The following is a 19,133-nucleotide window of genomic DNA, read 5'->3' on the forward strand; positions in this document are numbered from 1 at the left end:
TCACTGAGGATGCACACAAAAGAACGAGTATCGCCGAGGAGGAGAAGTGAAAAAGTGCTCTGCTATTGTTCCCACTCTCATTATGAAGTACAAAATCGGCGCAATCTAACCAGGCGAAACAATGAGACCAGACGAGCGCGGGAATGAAAAGAAGAGGGGAAAACAGGAGATAATGAAGACTTCATTAATCAGTGCTGATACAAGCCCTCATTTATCATGCCATTGTTGAAACCAATACAAATTTCACCGCTGAGATGTCCTTAAAAAATGCCTGATTGTGGAAACTTTTCCACTCGCTGTCACACTGACATAATCTGCCAGAGCTGCACGCCGAAAGCAGGAACAAGCTGGAGGAGCGATTCGGAAATCTTTGCACACTCACGCGGCGAAATTTACAGGTGGCGCTAAGATTCGCAATCCATTCAGGGGAAGGGGAGAAGAATGAGGAGACGCGAACGCAGCGGTGGTGGAAACAACAGCGTCTCCCTGCTGTTAATGGCTCACTGTGCCTTTGAGTTTTATAACAATGAAAACTGCCAGTTCAATAAAATGTTAGTGAGATAAAATTGTCAGATGCGATGAAAATGAGTCTGCGGATCTAATACGATTGTCAGAAAAGATCAGGGAAAGCAGCAGGTGTTACTCTGGGTTATGTGGGATGAATAATGCCGGGGAGTTCGTTTTGGTTTTGGGTGGGCCTCGAGGAACAAATGTAAGCAGTCTGACGTGTTCTTCTTCGTAGTCATAACTTACCCTAAATGAGACACGTGTAATGCAGAATTATTCCACTTAAACAGGTTGGCGATTCCCTGTAACCCTGCATAGAATTACAGGAGCTAAAAAAAGAAGACAGACAGGTCCTGCAATATAAACCAGAAACCACAGTGTTCAAGAAACATATTTCATTTTTTAAAAATATGACACAGATGCCTTCACTTGCATTACTTTGGCATATTCTGGTGGCTGGTATCATGTTTCGACAGCGACAGCTACAGCTACAGCTACAGCTACAGCTACAGGACTATGTTAAGACTAAATGTGCCCGTATTCACTGCTGAGCAGTGGAAACCAAAAAAACATTTCCTCTACATGCTGAAATGTGGTGAGTTTTTATAGGCGTCGTCGTTTCTACCTGTAGAGAAACACAATATTTATTTGCCTCATTGTCCATTACCTATACACTGCTTCATCCTCCAGGTAAGAGCTAACCTCTTGATAAAAATTCAAAACATAGCGGTCATGATTATTGTCCTAACTTTCATGAATATTGTAATAATATATAAATGTATGATCTTGTAGTCTTGCAGTTGCAAGAGGCAGATTGAAACAATAGTCGACAGCAACGCTAGCAGCTTGTACTGTAAACATAGCTACATGCAATGAAAATAGTTTTGGGCACATTTGGACAAGGAAACCTTTTAATGCAGCACCTACAGATAAATGTGATAGACTTGAACAACTTGGCTGAAATCATTCCTCGTAGGCGTTTTATATAACTTCCCACCAGACTCTGACATCGGCATGCTGAGATGCTTTATTGCTTTTAAATGTAAAATTCTGTTTTTTTTTTTACTTTAAAAAAAAAAAAAATCTTTTTGACCAGACTATAACTGTCCATTTCTTCTTTTGGAGCTATTCCTCAGTGGACTTGTTAGCGCGCTTACCATCATCATCCTGTGGAAAGGTCCGCTGCCACTTCACCTCCAGCTTGCAGATAGCCTCACATTATGTTCAAGCACTCTTTGATATAAGGCAGTTGAATCAGCGACTGCAGCTCCAAACCAGAAACACAGCGCTTCACAGTTGGTATGATATTCTTCTCCTGCCTTTGGTTTGCGCTAAACACGTCTGTCACTGTGGACAAACAACTCTCTAATTCGTCTGTCCAGGAAAAATGTGTATTGGCTCTAATGTTCTTTTTGGACAGTATAATTGCTTTGACCTGGCACGTTTGTGCAGCTTCTTTCTGATTGTGATACACTAGTGACCTGTCCAGGTGGAACCTTCGCCCTAAGTCAGCTGGGATAGAATGCAACCCACCCGTGACCCTAGTGAGGATGAAGCAGGGTATCTATAATCAATGGATGAATGGATCGTTCTGATCACTTTGACAACACTTGCATGAGTTACCTGCAGATCCTTTGATCAAATGTAGAATTGTTTTTGCATTAAACAGCCCGTGCTGTTGCAGCCACTCGTCTACAGACAGACTGATGGTTTTCCTTACAGTGGAATCATTTATTTCAAAACTTTTTAAATCCCTTTCCAGACTCCGTAGCACCCACAAACATTTATTAGATTTTTTTTCTGAAGGCCTCCAAGAGTTCTTTAGAATTTTGTATAATGACACCAAACACTTCAGTAGCAAAGAGAACGCCAGGCTCCGACATGTCAGAGGTTTAAATAAGACACCTGGCACTTCCCGAGGAGGCTCTGATCACTGACACATATTCTGAACCGCCTGTTTCTAATTTGATGGACTTGAAGATGGGATAAATGTAGGGATCTGGTTAGTTTTCCTTTAGTTTTTCTTCTAAATTATTTAAATTCTAAAACCAATTTAAAAATACTGATTTTGTGTGACATTTGTTTGAATATATTGGCACTGTTTACATTTTTTTGCTTGACCCAGTACGTCCAGAAAGCAAACAACCTCCACGTACTTTTTCACATGGGAAGTTCAGCATGCTCAAAGGCTCACAGGGACAAGGTTGATGTATAGCAAGCAATTAGCACAAAATCAGAAGCATCACAGGGATTTGTGGCACAACTTCAAGTATTTACAAGGTGCATAGAGAAAAAGGAAAATGCCTGAAGTGGTCAAACCTCCAGGAACATTTAGTGTACACACCAACTTTATTGTCAGACCAACACTGGCCCGCTCTTTAACTCGGCAATCTTGAATCAAATAAATGTCTATTACATCGCTATCACCAAATGAGGTAACACAGTGGTGACTGAGTGTGTGACTCAAAGAGGAAATAATAAGAGTCCTTGCATTTCCAGAATTAGGAACTGGGTATCTGTGGTGTTTTCACTTCGAGGTGTGGCCCCAGTCCCAACTGATCTAACAAAGTTAAAGTTGCGATACTAGTTTGATCTCAGTAGATTGAGGTCAAAGTTTTTTGCCATAGGTGGTGCCAAAGAGGACGGAATGCAAATGTTTGAGTTCACCACTTTGATTAGCGCTAACCACAGAGTGCAGCTGACCAAAGTCATTAAGATCCATCCTCTAAGAACTATGAATGTACAAAATAGCAATAGATCAGACCGAAGTCAACCAAAGTGGTGGACCAATGGACCATTTCAGCCATCCCTAGAGTCATCTTTCTAACAAAGAAATATTCTACGGACTAGCTGACGATACTAAGTGTGGCCATCCATGCACTGGCATATTGCAGCAGACACAGTAGGTATACAGTGGAAAGATCACCAGTCCATCAAAGCACCAACACAGAGAGATAGACACTTACTCTCACACCTACGACCAAACTACAATCACCAAATGACCTAACCTGCATGTCTTTGGACTGTAGTAGGAAACCAGAGCACCCGGGGAAAACAATATGCAACCACATCGAGAACAAGCAATCTCGAGACACAAAGTTCCTTGTCAAGCAGGACCTAGTTGGGTTCCAGGTTGGCCCCAATGTTGGTCTGACAAAGAACTGAACAGTCAAAATCCAAGCAGCAGGTAATGAGAAAACCTGTCTTTGAGTCATTAGTGTGGTCCACTTTCATGGAAATAGTTATGAGACAGTAGACTAAAGACCTTACAGGTTCTCCGAAAGTTCAAAATGTCAGATTAAAAATTCTGAAGAAAAAGAGTAACTGTTTGAAATACCTGCCTCTTTATTATTGTGGTCTATGGGGAAAATGGGGCCTATGGGATCTTTTGCACCTTATCCAGCTCTTTTAATACCCCCATGGTCAAGCTCAGAAAACACTTGATCCTAAACTCCCACAGTGCAGCTCAATAACATCTTTTGTTAAACCGTTCCTTGCTGGTAAATGGCCACATCTTTCAAATTGCATGTCCCCAGTTTGTATTGCAGGCTCCAAGCCCAAGCTGTGATAACCCTGACAACTTTACATGGCTTTTTCTCTCACACTGAACAAAATCCTGTTCAGCAGCACCAAAAACCTGTACTCACAGTTCCCCTTTAAATGTAACAGAGTGTCTTTCTCTGTTTTTATAAAATCAGTTTTGAAAGGCCACGGGGTCACAGATTTTATTGCAGCGGATACCACATTTAGATTCAAAACTCTAACCGATAACTAATTATCTCTAAAAGTGGGCTAAGTGTGATAATGAAATCTGACTGCATGCTCACTTGATAAATGAGGTCTGTTGTATCTTTGCCGCTTTTTTTTTTTTAAGAAGCCTCTGTTCTTGTAGAGCCAACTTCAGATCCACAGATAATCAGGATCATGGAAGTAGTGGAGTGAAGAGGAAAACGCTAATGAGTGCTAATGAGAAAAGAACTCATGGAAACAGCCACTTGATTACCTGTCTGACTCACTGTAATGGAAGGCAATGTACCCATGATTAGTGTGTTTCCAACAGTAAAATTGCTCCATCAGTTTCTCCCCTCACCGTGCCTTTATATCTCTGTTTATGTGAGCTATACTGTGTGCTTAAAGGGCTTTCCATTTTCCATTGATATGGTTCTACAAGCTGCAAAATGTGTGTGTTTGTGTGTGTGTGTGTGTGTCACTAAGATAGGAAGAATGATCTGCCCATCATCCATCAATGCAGACAATAGAAGGCAGCCGTAAACCCTCTGAGAAATATCCATAATCAGAGAGAAGCACAGAGAGTTGGGATGACTCAGAGGGACAAGCTTAGCGAAAAACTTTCTGAGGAATTTTGGATCTCTGGTGAGTTGGAGACTGTATGACTGACAAGCCATCTGTGGGAAACAGATGAGCTAGGCTGCTATAGCCGAGAAAGCCTTCCACACAGAGGGAGATGCTATATTCAGTGAGGTAGTCAAGGGTAAATCCACCTTAATTCAAATTTACACATTTGCAGAGGAGTTTACCATCTGCTGCATATATCTTTGTGAAGGAATTCAGCTTATTTTCACTTTGGGAATGCCTTCACATTTTCTCCTCTAACCAGGAAAGCTGATAAGGGAAAAAAAACATCACATGCTGTGCATTGGTGCACTTATCCCTGAGCACCAGAGATATCACCAAAACCAAAAAAGTAAGAACCTTGCAAGACATGGAATTTGTACTTCAGCCATGTTTTAATTTGCTCCACATCTCTGGCTGGAAAGCAAGCGGGATATCTGCCATTTGGTAAAAGGAAGGAGAAAACGAGGGAGAAGGGTTCTACAAATTGGATAGGGAATTATTTTTGCAGTCACTGGCACAGTTAATTCTCCCAGGTTGCCAGGCGGTGTCCATCTTACAACCATTTAGCTCATTATTTGCACTAATAATGATTAAAAAAATACAAATCTCAAATCCAAGTCTCCCATCACTGTATTATTCACCACTATCTGCATTTTCTCCACTTGTAATTTAGTCCCTCAGATGCCTTTTTAAACCCCAGAACCACAGAGCAATTTAGCTTTAATCTAGTGGTACATGGAACAACTCATAAGTGTTCAAAGCGCAGTGATTCATTTAGAGGACCAAGTGGTCCAACTTTTTAACAGAAGTGATTCTGCAAAGAACCAGTCTACAGAGTCATATTTTAGGGTAATTCTAGAGATACTGAAGTTTTATAGGGGTGAAGGTAACGTTTTTCCCTCTTGTAATTATAAGAGAACTACTTATGTTGCTACAGAACTTCTCTGTGAAGCAATAAACTACTCTGATTGTGCTTTAGAACAGCTAAGAGGTGCTATTTTACATCACAGAGTGAAACGTTGCACTGCAACACTACTGCTTTATGTGGGTTTCTACAGAATAGTAGAAGCATACTGACATATTGTTTTAGATGCACTAATTAGGGATGTCCTGAGTATGAAACCCAGTTTTCTGTACACATTTGGGAAAATGTATGGACATGTGGAAAAAGCTGCCGTGAAGACTGTTAGAAATTCCACTCGGTTCTAAAGAGTCTGTCCTCGGTCAGCTTGTCTTGATTTAACGTGTGCTGGATGCCAACAAGTGTCTCTCTCTTATTTTTATTTTATTTTTTTACACATTCATTTTTTAATTTGGAAACAGTGACATGCAGCAATACTTCATATGCGCTGAGCTTTATATTTCCATTTTTTATATATAGACATGAAACAGACAGTCAATCAACACAACCCTCCCCCCCGCTGAGAACATAAGGTACACTCCCTGGAAGGCACACTACAATCAGAACTATTATAGCAATGTTGCTTAAAAAAAAGAAAGAAAGAAAAAAAGCAGACAAGGTACGTGGATATGAAGAGCCATATTTAAACATCAAGGGATTCGGTTAAAACACACACTCCAGCAAGTCTCATTTAAGTCTCCTTTACTGGTTAAACTTCCATAATGTTCTCTGCTTGTCAACAAGGAAGTGTTAGCTCTGGTGGCTACAACACTGAAGCGGATGCGACAGTTAATCTACAGTATGACTTAAACAGTGTATTGTCTAGGAAATGGTATCGTCAGCCAACACTAAATATTAAATGACTCAACTTGACCGGCGACATCTCTATCACTGATCAATACTTTTTACATAAACAACAATCAGTGAAATTTATGAAGTAGAACTGTGAGGAACCGAGGACAGCTATTTCCCAACTCTGAAGGTGCAACCCGTTCTCATTCCCAGGCTATCAAATATTGTACCAAAGCCAGTGGCGTCCGAAACATATGCACAAGGGGTCTTTTGGCCGATTGCTGAGGTTTGTGTCCCACGTTGGACCATTATTTTTTCCACTTAGTTGTATTTTTAGGCTACAGTACACCCTTTCAAACATTAACCACATCACAAGGCAAACTTCTTGCTACCTAAAAATGAGCCACCGTGGCAACACCAGCAGAGAACATGAGGATATACACTCATGGTGTCTATTTCTGACATTCACAGTTTTTTGTAGGTCTATTGGACCATCATGCACGCTGAAAAATAAACCATGCTAATACTAAAATGACACTACGTGCACTCAGATGTGATGACCAAAAAAGTGACAGTAGTGGACAAGTTTGGAGTGATACCTCCTTAGCTCTACAGGCCTTTTGTGTTTCTTTAAAGAGACGTTTCTGGTTTTTGCGTGAACCAAATGTCCAACTTTGTCAGGTATCTTTAAAGCAAAGTAGTTAAAGTTGGTAGATTGTGCCACACATTGATCTGCATAATTGTAAAATTGTGACTTAAAAGTGGTGGCAAAGGAAAAGAGTTTGGTGCTTTTTTATTTTTATTTTTTTAACACAGTGGAGTTCTTAAAAATTGCTTGCCGTGGTGCCCAACTGTTTATATATAAAATATTTTTAAAAAACTATACAGAGAAGGGAAGGAGTTGCCGATTCCTGTAGCTAAAAGGGTGACAGAAAACGAAATCTGTGGGAGAGGAGTGTCGACAAGGTGCAGATGTGTTAAGAAAGCTCGGTGTCGAGGTTCACGAGCCTCGTTAGTTCTGCCTCTCACAGGAAGCTGATTTCTCTAATCAGAATAAGCAGCTTGTCAGCACACACTTCTCATCATCTAATTAATCACACTCAGACAGGAATCGACAACACTAGCGCTACCTAGACGTCCCACAAATTTGCATACACGTTGACAGCACCCACACATAAATAGAAAGCGGCCTGAACTCAGTCTGGCCGGCCACAAGTGTGTTTCTTTCTCCTACTGTACTTGTGTGTTTGTTCCGGCATCCGGGGTGTGACCTCGCCGAGTTTCAAGGGTGCCATGAAAGCGGAACGATTTCAGCTCATCAAATCAATACTAACCCTTAACGGCCTTAACTTCTCAGCCAGCTGTGACGAGGAGGAAAAAATTGCGACTCAATCAAACGAAAGATAAAATCACAAAAGCTGAGAATGACAGAGAGAGGGGGGGTGTGAGAGAGAGTGGTAGGGCAGAGTCTGGAGAATCGCTCGGGTGGGGAGATGGAGCGATTTAAGGGGCATTGTCACCCACTCGTTCCTGTTCTTGACTCCTCGAGGATCAGAGGAAAGCTCGGTGTCATTCGCCTGTCTGCTCTTTGATGTGTTCTGTGTAAGAGCAGAGGCTCCTGGCCTTTCATGTCGTACTTTGTATTCAAGCATCCCACCCCTGGCAAGAATTACAGTAGGATAGTCATTTAGTTCAAGCTCATCACACAGCCGATTTGCCTCTTCAGAGCCATTCGGTTGTGCTTACGCTAAAGGAGCATTCTGGTTTATTTCAGCCTGCTGTATTTCCCGTTCATGCAGCTATTGTGGATCTATGAGTCATGCTGGCCTTGCACTCTTCACCTCCGTTGTGGAGATTCTGGGAAACAAGTAATCGCACAAAGCATCATGCGAACGGTGTTCTTTGGGGCGACTGGCATGGACTCGAAAAGCCCATTTTTTCATGAGTCATTTTTCATCACGAAAACATTTGTTTTTAGTTTGATCAAAGGTTAACAGAGACATTAGCTGCCTGGAGCGACCACTGTGCATGAGGGATCTCCATCTGGGGTTACCGAATCACCGGCATTTTTATTATCTGGTTTGTTTACATGTGTGAGAAGGGATGGCTATCGAAACCCGGCAATAACAAGGCCTCGAGGTTACATTTCAAAGACCGGAGAAACGATAAGCTACAACGCTCTGCTGAAGAAAATAGACTTCCTATATGCTTCATACATGTCACCTTGTACATTTTATCCCACCACTTCTGTTTCCAATCCTTCTATGATGCATGTTCCTAAATCAGAAGAACGGTCGCTCTCTCTCGCTCTGTGTGCGACGGCAGCTCTGTCTGTCTCTATCACACACTGCTCTTAGTGACAATGGCAGAGAGAACTAAATGTTCACAAGTGTGATTTACACTTCACAAGCCGTCTGCATGAAAGGCCTAACAAAAAACACAATCTGTCCAAGCATCCAGTGAAAGTTCATCACACACGGGCAGAGAAATGCACAGTCTTCTCCTGCTTAGCTCGTCGTTCATCTCCTGTTACCCCTGCAGGTGTTCGAGCCCCCCAGAGCCCGCACATGGAGTTAACTAAATGCTACCAACAAGGGTTAAGGATTGAAAGTAACCATTAGTTAGCTGATTGCTTAGCTTTGATTGTGTTCAGAAATTGAAGTCTGAAGTGGCCAGAACATCAGGGGAACTGTCATTTAGAAATTCGCTCGCACAGTGCTCAGAACAAGGACAGATTTAGCGATTTGGAAGCTGGCAGGTAAACTCAGCCTTGCACTATTTTCAGCTTTTCTCTAAAGGAAAAGTGGTGTTGGCAGTGATAGAAGAAGAAGTCAAACACAAAGAAACTATTACTACCGCACAGTGGCTAAAAAAAAAGGTCATGCAGTCAATGTTTTACTTAAAAGTGAGTTAGTTTTTCCTCATAAAAACTACAAAAGTAAACTGATGAGTGCTGTTACAGCACTGGATCGATTAACAATATCAGTGCAGTCCTATCCAGGCTGATTTCCTCTGTGGTCATACTATCCTCTGGAGAAACTCAGCTGTTAAATGCAACGGTGAGATCACCCAGTGGACCATTAGGAGGACGACAGTGGGTCATTTCAGTTTGATGGTCGACCACATTTATTCCACAGGTAAGGAAACTGGTGGAGGAAAAGTTTTGCTGCAAAGATCAGAAAAACCTGTTGACGCCAGTACTTGGAAGATCTCCACGTGTCCACTGATGAGACTAATCCCAGCCGTGGAACAACAACAGATGAGTCTGCAAGTTTGATAAACAAAAATCACTCCAAAATCAGCTGGTGGATACGATCAAGACCTAAAGTTTAGCTCTTGATATCCACTCATGGTGTTCCCGCGTTGCAGTTTGCTGCACAAAAAGATGAACAAAAAACAATACGGGAAACACCAAGTACCACATCATTTCATAGTTTATTAAGTCTCCTGCCCTGTGCACACTACAACTACTGGTATTCACGCACAGAAAAACATCCTGCTTTCAGTTTATATCAATGTACAAAAGGTTAAAAGGGCATGCAGTGATTTCGTGAGCAAAAGGTACATCTTCCTCCGAGCTAATAGTAATTGCTATATTACATTATTTATTAAAAGCAAAAGAAGTTTCTAAAGGTCAGCGCTTTGTTCGAGCAATTCTCCATTCATGGTCAAGAGCTCTAGACTGTGACACTGGTATGAGATCATCAAACAAAGGTCTGTTTTTAGTTCTCAGGCAAAGGCTCCTGATTGGTTCATCCCAGTCTGCAAGAGGAGCACTGAAAACTGAGTGGTGTCTTTCACCTTGAAACATCGGTCGTATCCTTGCAGATGAAACAAAACAACATTTTGATGTCAGATGCTCGGAAACCAAAGGCAAGAACGTCGTCTTGTGTTTATAACTTGACCTGATCATCAGTCACAATTCATCGTGCAGGAGGCAACATTTTCTCCACCACAGTGGCTTCAACATACAAAATCAAAATGCAATGGGGCATAAAAATCAAAATGGCCGCGTGTTTCCTGGTGCAATATGCTTCTGATGCACGGGTGCCAAGTATTGATAGTGCTCTAAATAATTCTGCTTCCATGTTTGGCTTCAGTAGAGAGTTTCTTCATGAGTCCTCGTGGCTGCCCTTGTAAATGTTGGATGAAAGCGAGTTAACCGACACACTGTTAGAAAAAAAAAGCCAAATCTATCACAGTGACAAACGGCAGAGGCAAATATTTCAGAGAGACACAGAGGCATCTTTTCAATCAAAAGTCAGACTCACTTTGAATTGTGTAACGCACGACAAACTTGATAAGGACTGTGTAAATCTTAACACCTGTCTCCAGCACAAACACGATCAGGCTTTCATTAATTCGCCGTGATTTTCGAGAAGAGACCACACCTGTGAATCAGCCTGTATCGGATATGATGGCGGGACGATATGAAAGAAACATCAAGCACTGTGTACAGGGTAAGGAAAGTAATATGAGGTTTGTAATTTAATTAACTGAATTATACAATCATCTGTACCTTATACATAGGCGTACTCACATATTGTTTTTGTTTAAATTATCTGCATACAAGTCATAGAGCTGCAATGATCAACTTATTAATAGATCAGTTGTGAACAGTCAAATTAATCAGCGGCCATTTTAATAATCATATAATAGCTTTGCTGTTTTGTTTTTTTAAATTCTGACATTTCAGCCAATTAAATTTGATTATTTTCTGCTTTCTTTAGTCCTCTGTGACAGTAAACTGAATATTGTTGGGTGGTGGACAAAACAAGACACTTAAGGACATCATTTTGAGCTTTAAGGAATCTGCATTTTTCACCTTTTTCTGACCATTTAGTTCAGATTGATAAGGGAGTTTTGGAACCGATGCCAACACAGATTTTCAAAGGAATTAATTATTATGATCAATTTATAGTGAAGTCACCAAATGCCTCTGCAACATCATCTGCTCAGCTGGATTCTCTGCTACATGTGCTGCTGAAAGTATTGGAAACAGCTGATGCAGAAATGCTCTAATTATGCGATGACACCAAGTCTAAATCACCTCAATTATCTTTTTCTGCAATATGTTCTGTAAAAACAGACAAACAAGAAAAAAAATGGAGCATATTGGACCATACATATAATGACACCAATACCATGTCTGTGATAAGCCAATATCAGCCAATAAGATCGGCTGATATATCTGCTGATGATGGGAGTGGAGGGAATCCATAATCCACTCAGTGACCTCTTGTGCCCTACGTTTGGGAGCATTGTTCCTCCTGGAAGAAATCACTTCCACCAGGATGGAAATATTTCATCATATGATAAAGGTGATCACTCAGAACTACTTTGCTTTGATGTGCAGAGGACAAGAACATTCAAACCACGTCAGCAAAACGCTCCCCCCCCACAGCACAACAGAGCCACCACATCCCCTCACAGTAGGAATCGAGAGCTCAGGTTTTTCCTTTAATGTGTCACCCATCTGTACATTTTCGAGCCTCGAAGACAGACTGAAGGACAGATGATGAAATTTTTATGCTAAGTGCTAATATAGCCGCCAGCTGGGCCTGGATTCATATTCAGGGTACAAATGCGAGAGCTCAATCTTCCTCCCTCCGTCTTCTTTTTTTCTTCCTTTAACTTAATGCATACGACCTATTTAGCAGCGTATCCACTGCCAGTTATGCGCCACATTCTAGCCGCAAAAAAAAAGCCTGACCTTTGATTTGAGCGACAACAAAATAAAAAAAGACAGAGAAACTCTTCGTGTGCAACTGACCTGCGCTTTGCAACCCGGCGGAAAGGTTATCGAGCAGCAGGCTGACTCACCCCCCGAAACACACCCAAATACAAACACCCGCATGCCTGCACACTAACGCGGGTGGAAAACACTCTGAAAAGGTCAAGGGTTGTGGATCAATTCTGACAGGGCCACCGGGATATGGACACAGATGGTGCATAATCTCCCATCCCCTCTGAATTATGCACCATGACTCCCTCTCTTTCCCTCTCTCTCACCCCCTTCTCTCTTCTCTGGCCAAAATCACAGCCAAAACATTCATTCAGACCTAGTTACACTCCACTAAAAGCCCTTGTTGGTTCACACTCCAGTGGCACAACAAAGGGAGAACCAATATCCAGATTAGCCAACAAACTAAACACATAAACTTTCACTGTGGATCTTTTATTTTTTTTTTTAATTTAACTTAACAAACCAACATTTTTGTTTTAAATATATCCACACAACTCCAACTAGAAGTGAGCTACTCAAAGTAAAATTGAGCATTGACCTCAGTCTTTTATGTCATAATTACTAAACTTTTAGCACGCCATGTGCAAACACATGAATAATACAGCTCAGGATGGTACTTATGTAATATTTCTTTAATTTTCCTTTTTATGAACTCCAGTAAAAAGTTAGAAAATGACACATTTCCAATCTTCTTTTTTCAAGTTTTAAAGAAGATTAAATTAAAGTGTGAAAATCACTTGGTTAATATATAACAATGTACTTTCTCATGCAAATTTAACATCTTTCATGTGGCCAAAATGATTATTTCTGCTGTCACACAGGTAATTCAAATATTGATTAAAGTAAAGGGCTTTGATTCAAAGCGAAGCCGAGATCAAAACACATTTTTTTTTCAGGACAAATCTGGAGCAGCTTTCTGCCGTCTTCAAAAGCAGGGACAAAAGGAGGGAGCGCACCATGTCACTTGTGTTTATAATACATGATTTTGTGGGTAACCACATGGATTGTCCGAATAAAAAGACCATTGCTGCGGTAATAATGACACACAGAAATATAAGGGAGATGTACACAAAAGGAAATAAAGTCAAAGAAAGGGACACAGGATGAGCTCCACTGCCTTTCAATTACTGTCCCCTCTCTCCTTATGCTCTTCCAGCTCTCCTCTGAGACGGAGCTGTGAAATTGAATTGCTGAGCACATCTCGACAAACAAAGCAACTCTCCACCTTGCTGCCAACAGGAGGAAGGACCGGCACCGTGACAGCGACAACACATCCATGTCAGCGCCTGATAAGTTCACTAACTGTTGGAAAGAAAACAAATCTGCGGGCTTAAATCAAAAGTGCGGCAGAGGAGCTGAGCGGACGAGGGAGGTGGGAGCTACCGGTGCTCTGTGATTGGTGATGGGTTTCTTTTTTCTTTTTAGTGCTCTGAGATACTTTCCAAAATTGTGGTGCTTCAATTAGTGCCAAACTAATCAAATTTGTTGATTTGAAAAATCTGGATCGCTGCATGCGGTTAAGTGACGTTCTTAAAAAGGAAATCTGACATTTTGGGAAGTGAGATTATTTGCTTTCAAGCTGAGATTTTGATGAAAAGAGACATCAGCCAGCCTGGCTCCATCCAAAGCTAACAAACTCTGCCATCCAGCAACACAAATGAATGAACACATTATATTTCATTAATTTAATCTTTATCAGAACCAAAGTGTAAAAATGACCTTTAGGAAGAGCCGAGCTCGCGTTTCGTCTGTGCATCGTTGGTATTGATTCTCTCATCTCACTCTTGACACTCTTGACTTACTCTTAGGCGTGTTTCTTAAAACTGCATTCTATTAACTTTCCTGGCTTCATCGTTGAACTTTTGCCCTCACTCGTATGAATAACATAAAAACTAAGTCAGCCATGTTGCCGATATGCTGAATATAGATTTGCCTAAGCCGAGCAGACAAAGTAGCATTCAGAGTGACAGTACCGTCCTCTTTTTTTTTTTTTGAGTCTATTGGAAAATCATTACGATGAATCTGAGCGACGCTGAACTTTTCCTGGCAGGCAGGCAGTCTATCTGACATGTGCAGGTTGGAATTTAATGACTGAAGTATAGAAATAGCCCATGTAGCACAAATTGGTCCCCGTAGACGTTTGGTAGTTGTCGCCGCCATGGTGAGAAATATTATGTAAAACACTCTCCCTCGCTTATCCAAAGTGTTGTCAGATTACAGCAGGTGTGGTTGAAAGGTTGTGAAGGATAACTGGTGTTATCCAGGAAGAGGGTTATTTGAGGATAGTTGAAACAAAGCTGACGTATTACGAGACACTACAGCAACATTAGTATTCATCTGAAATCCCGTTTCTGTTCACCAGCTGATTATAAATCCAATATGCAGTCTGGTTTAGCTCTGTTTTGGTCTCCACCAAATCCTGAGCCAAATTCCCGGTGCCAATCAATCCTAATCTCCCTCTGCTGCTTGGTTTGTGGCAAGCAGGGTGCAGTGAAAAATTCAACAAAAAAGATCTATTCTTTGTCCAGCCTTGTTCTCCAAGACGCAACTGAGCTCAATTTAAAATCAATATGAGATTTTAACCATTTTCTCATTCTTCTTAAAGACCTCCTCCCATGAAAATCAAGTTTTTTAGTTTGTTTATGTCACAGTCCAAATTAAAGTCCAGGCAGATTTTCACTCTGCCTCGGCGAAATAAACATTTTGATTTGGTTTAGGCAGATTTTAGTTTTGCCTGGGCAGAACTACAATTTTAATTTCATCTAGACTAAATTAAAATCATCTTTATAACAAATTAAGATTGTAAGCCTGCCTATCCATCCATCCATTATCTATACACCGCTTAATCCTCACTAGGGTCGCGGGGGGCTGGAGTCTATCCCAGCTGACTTAGGGTGAAGGCAGGGGACACCCTGGACAGGTCACCAGTCTATCACAGGGCTACACTTCTTGGACTGTGGGAGGAAGCTGGAGAACCCATAGAGAACCCACGCTGCATGGGGAGAACATGCAAACTCCACACAGAAAGATCTCAGGTGTCCTCACTGGGATGTGAACCAGTGACCTTCTTGCTGTGAGGCAACGATGCTAACCACTGAGCCACCTTGCAGTCCTCCAATTTAAATATCTGGAATAGATTTCATTTTTGTATCGCCATTAAGGAAAGGACATATATAGCAAACATACATGGATATTCACTGAATATTTCATTTTACTTCACTTATCATATCCATACATAAAACAATGTGGAACAAATAACATCGTAAGTTGACAGTAATATGTACAATTCTTAGTATTTTATAACAGTATGTAAATTTAACCACAAACTGATTATTTTACTACATAGTGGCTGCTGCCTTTTGAAATGTTTTAGAACTAATTAAGCACTAAGTGTTAATTGTTTCAGTACAAAACATAAAATGTATGATACAGAATCTCAATTTGGTCCAGACAAAATCAAAATTTTAATTCTGCCTCAGCAGATTTAACATTTCCCCAGGCAGGATTACAATCTCATTATGATATAAGAAGGATTTTAATTTGGTCCGGGCGAAATCTAAATTTTGGTTCTGCCCAGGCAGATTTTAATTTGGACTGTGAGATTTACATATCGATAGTGGGGGTTTTTTCTTTTCTTTTTCGTCCATGCTAGAAGACATATCACGAGTGAAATAAGCAGTCAAAACCATGGCTGATCATTTCCGCCTTGAAACTGAAGTGCACTAACGTTTAAAAAACGTTCATACGGGCAGCGTTTCACATGTAACAGATGTAAGAAAGCAATCTTCTTAATTTGCAGGGTGGGGCTTTCTGTATCATTATTCGTCTTCAGAATCAGTTTCCAGTCTGAATGTGTCACTCCAATGTTACAACTGGCCGTTGCGTAGCGTACAGGTGGGCAGAGTCTGAGGTGAGCTGGTGTGTTGAGCTGCAGCGAGCGGAGAAAGAGACGGGAGCTTCACAGATTCTCACATTCTGGAGGAAACATCAACTAAGAGCTACATCTAAGCCATTTTTTTTTTAAAAGCAGGAAGGAATTATTTTCATGGAAAAAAACATGTAATTTGATACTCAGAGATGAGTTTTTAGGGAGTTTAATCAATGCCTGGTGAAGGACTTTCAATTTAGCTCTTGAGAAACAGCCTTCCTCTCATCCCAACTCAATCCCAATTTAAAATTTTAAGATGCACTTTTCTTTCTCTTGCTGCATTTATCTGTCTGAAATAATCGGCTCTTGTGATAATAGCAAGATCCAAAAAAAAAAAAAAACCTGACTAGCTTATAAAGAGGTCTGAACAATATTTGAAGTTTTTCAAATGAGATTCAAGTTTCTCATTAATTTGTCTCCAATCTGCATATAAAGTAAGAAAGCTCTTCATGTGTGAGTGTCTGTCCTTCACTTTTCTCAATCACCGTTTACTTCACACTTGGGGGGGATCTGAAGAAGTCCAGTGTTGAGTTTGAAGAGCAGTTCTCAAAGTTGTTTTCTGTTAACTTTGAACAACACGTGTTTTCCTGACTCGTGATTTAAGCCCATCTGTATGTATTTGTGTGAACTGAGTGCAGCTCAGCAGCTGAGAGGCCACAAAGCTCCATAAAGCTGAGGCGGGGGGAACTGCAAAGTTGTGCAATAGTTCTCTGCGGGTTTATTGCTCCAAATGACCCGTTTCACATTCATATAAAAATATTATATAGCTGCTTTAAAAAAAAACAAAAAAGTGATTTTGTGAAAATAGCCGATTTAAAATGAAATACTTCTAATTCCAGAGAGTGGCTGTAATGCAGACGTGTGTGCACCAAAAACATAGTCTCAGTGTTTGAGAGCAGTCATGGGTGAAAAAGGGGCAGTTGGAGTAGATGGAAGTGTACATATAGATATGATTTCCAGCCTCCACTGTGTGTTTGCTGCCCCGAGGTGAGCAATGCGCTGTGGACAGTCTGCCTGGTCCTGCTTAGCCTCCACACACACCCTGGAGGCCCCGGGGCCGCCCCCCCTGTGCCAACCAAACTTCCTTGGGCCCACAGTTGGTGATCTAGTTTTACAAGCCGACACATATGGGATCCCTCCATTATTCATACTCCAGGGAGGCGGTGTATCGGAGTCTTGCTCTATGGTGCCAGAGTGGCAGGAGGGGGTTGTTGCTTCCTAGTTTTCACATCCCAACAGTGTGTGTGTGTGTGTGTGTATGTGTGCGTTCATTATTTTTGGGTGGAAGGGGGCGTTTTGTTTTGAGATGGGGTTATGTAACGCATCAGATGATCCCCACACGGCATCGCGCAGTTGAAAGAGCTCGGACGAACAAAAATGGATGCGATCGAGGAGAGAGGAGCGTGCACGCACTCAGCGGTGAAAAGGTGATGCAAACTCTACAGGACCCTCCTCACACACACATACATGCTGATTACTCCTCTCTGCTTGTACATGAGTGGGCCTCTGACCAGCAGAGAGGAGCTGGGAGTGAATTACAAACCATTATCCCTTGCACTAAAGCAGTTATAGCCGAAACCTGAGAGTCCTCACCGGATGGAGGAGAGAGGATGGAGATGAAGAGAGAGAGAGAGAGTGACTTTAGGACAAATGGAAACGAGGAGAAAACAGATGGAGAGAAGGTGACGGAGGGGCGGAGTGACAGCGAGGAACACGGTGATGCAGAGCGAGAAGACAGAGTGGAACGACAACTCTTGACATTTCTCCGCCACTCTGCATGAGGTGAACTCGGATGACGGTGTACCTTTCGGGTGTGTTTTCTAATTTTCACCCCTCTCCTTCCTCACCCATTCTGCTCTTATCGCCTCCCCTCTTTGCCCTCCTCCTCCCCCCCTCCGCCACCACCGTTCTATTTTCCTCCAACACTTTGTCACAGGTTCTGCAGCTTCCTTGAAAAGATGACATCACATTAGTCACAGTGTTTAATCAAATGTCATTATCATTTCACAGAACTCCCTTTCTGTTTGCGTGCGCGCGTGTGCGAGCGCGAATCGTGTCAGTAATGTCACTTCTACTTTTTGGCAGGAACAGATGAGTTATCCCTATGGGGGATTCATCTCACAGTTCTATGAGGAAAATATGAAGAAAGACGAAGGCGATGGGGGGAAAGGGGGGTTGAGAGGAAGCCCGGAAAGAAAGAGAGCTGGTAATGAAGAGAGTGAAGGAAAAGTTTGAAAGAGTCTAAGGAAAGACGTAACGTGTGCAAACAAAGGATGCAAAAGGAGAGACGAGCGGAGGTGGGAGAGGCAAGGACGGAAAGTGAAGGGTGGAGAATGCAGAGCAGCGATGTCCTCGCGGGCCGGGTGTCGGAGGGCTGGCGGTGGTGGCGGGTGTGAGCCGGGGATAATCCTTGTATCCCATTGTCTCCTGTTTTCAAACCAATTATTGTCATCTGCAGCTCCATGAAAGAGAGTTAATGAGGGGAGCAGAGCTTTGGAGTGTCAGGGCACAGTCAGGGGAACAGAGATAAAAAAATAAAAAAAAAACAGAGGATGGAGTGAAGAAGGGGACATAGGAGAAGAAAAATGTGGTGGAAAGGAGGAGAATTTAAAGTAAATGAAAGAGAAGGGGAAGAAGTCAGGGAGGAAGTTGGCTCACTGATGCGTTTTGTATTGCCTGCACTTTTTCTCATCACCACTCCTTCTTTTTATCTTCTTTTTTTTTAATCTTCCCTAAAAGTAAGTGGTACATTTTTATATATATATATTTAAAAATCTACCAAAACAAACACACAGAATCATCTATCACATATAATTTAGAAGTACAAATTAGACAGATATTCTCAATGTAGCAAAGCTTCTCGTGTAATTATATTTCCCAGTAGTGACAGGGTCACACAGCTA

The sequence above is a fragment of the Stegastes partitus genome, unplaced genomic scaffold (genome assembly GCF_000690725.1).
Source record: "Stegastes partitus isolate 25-593 unplaced genomic scaffold, Stegastes_partitus-1.0.2 Scaffold1019, whole genome shotgun sequence".
Classification (NCBI taxonomy): Eukaryota; Metazoa; Chordata; class Actinopteri; family Pomacentridae; genus Stegastes; species Stegastes partitus.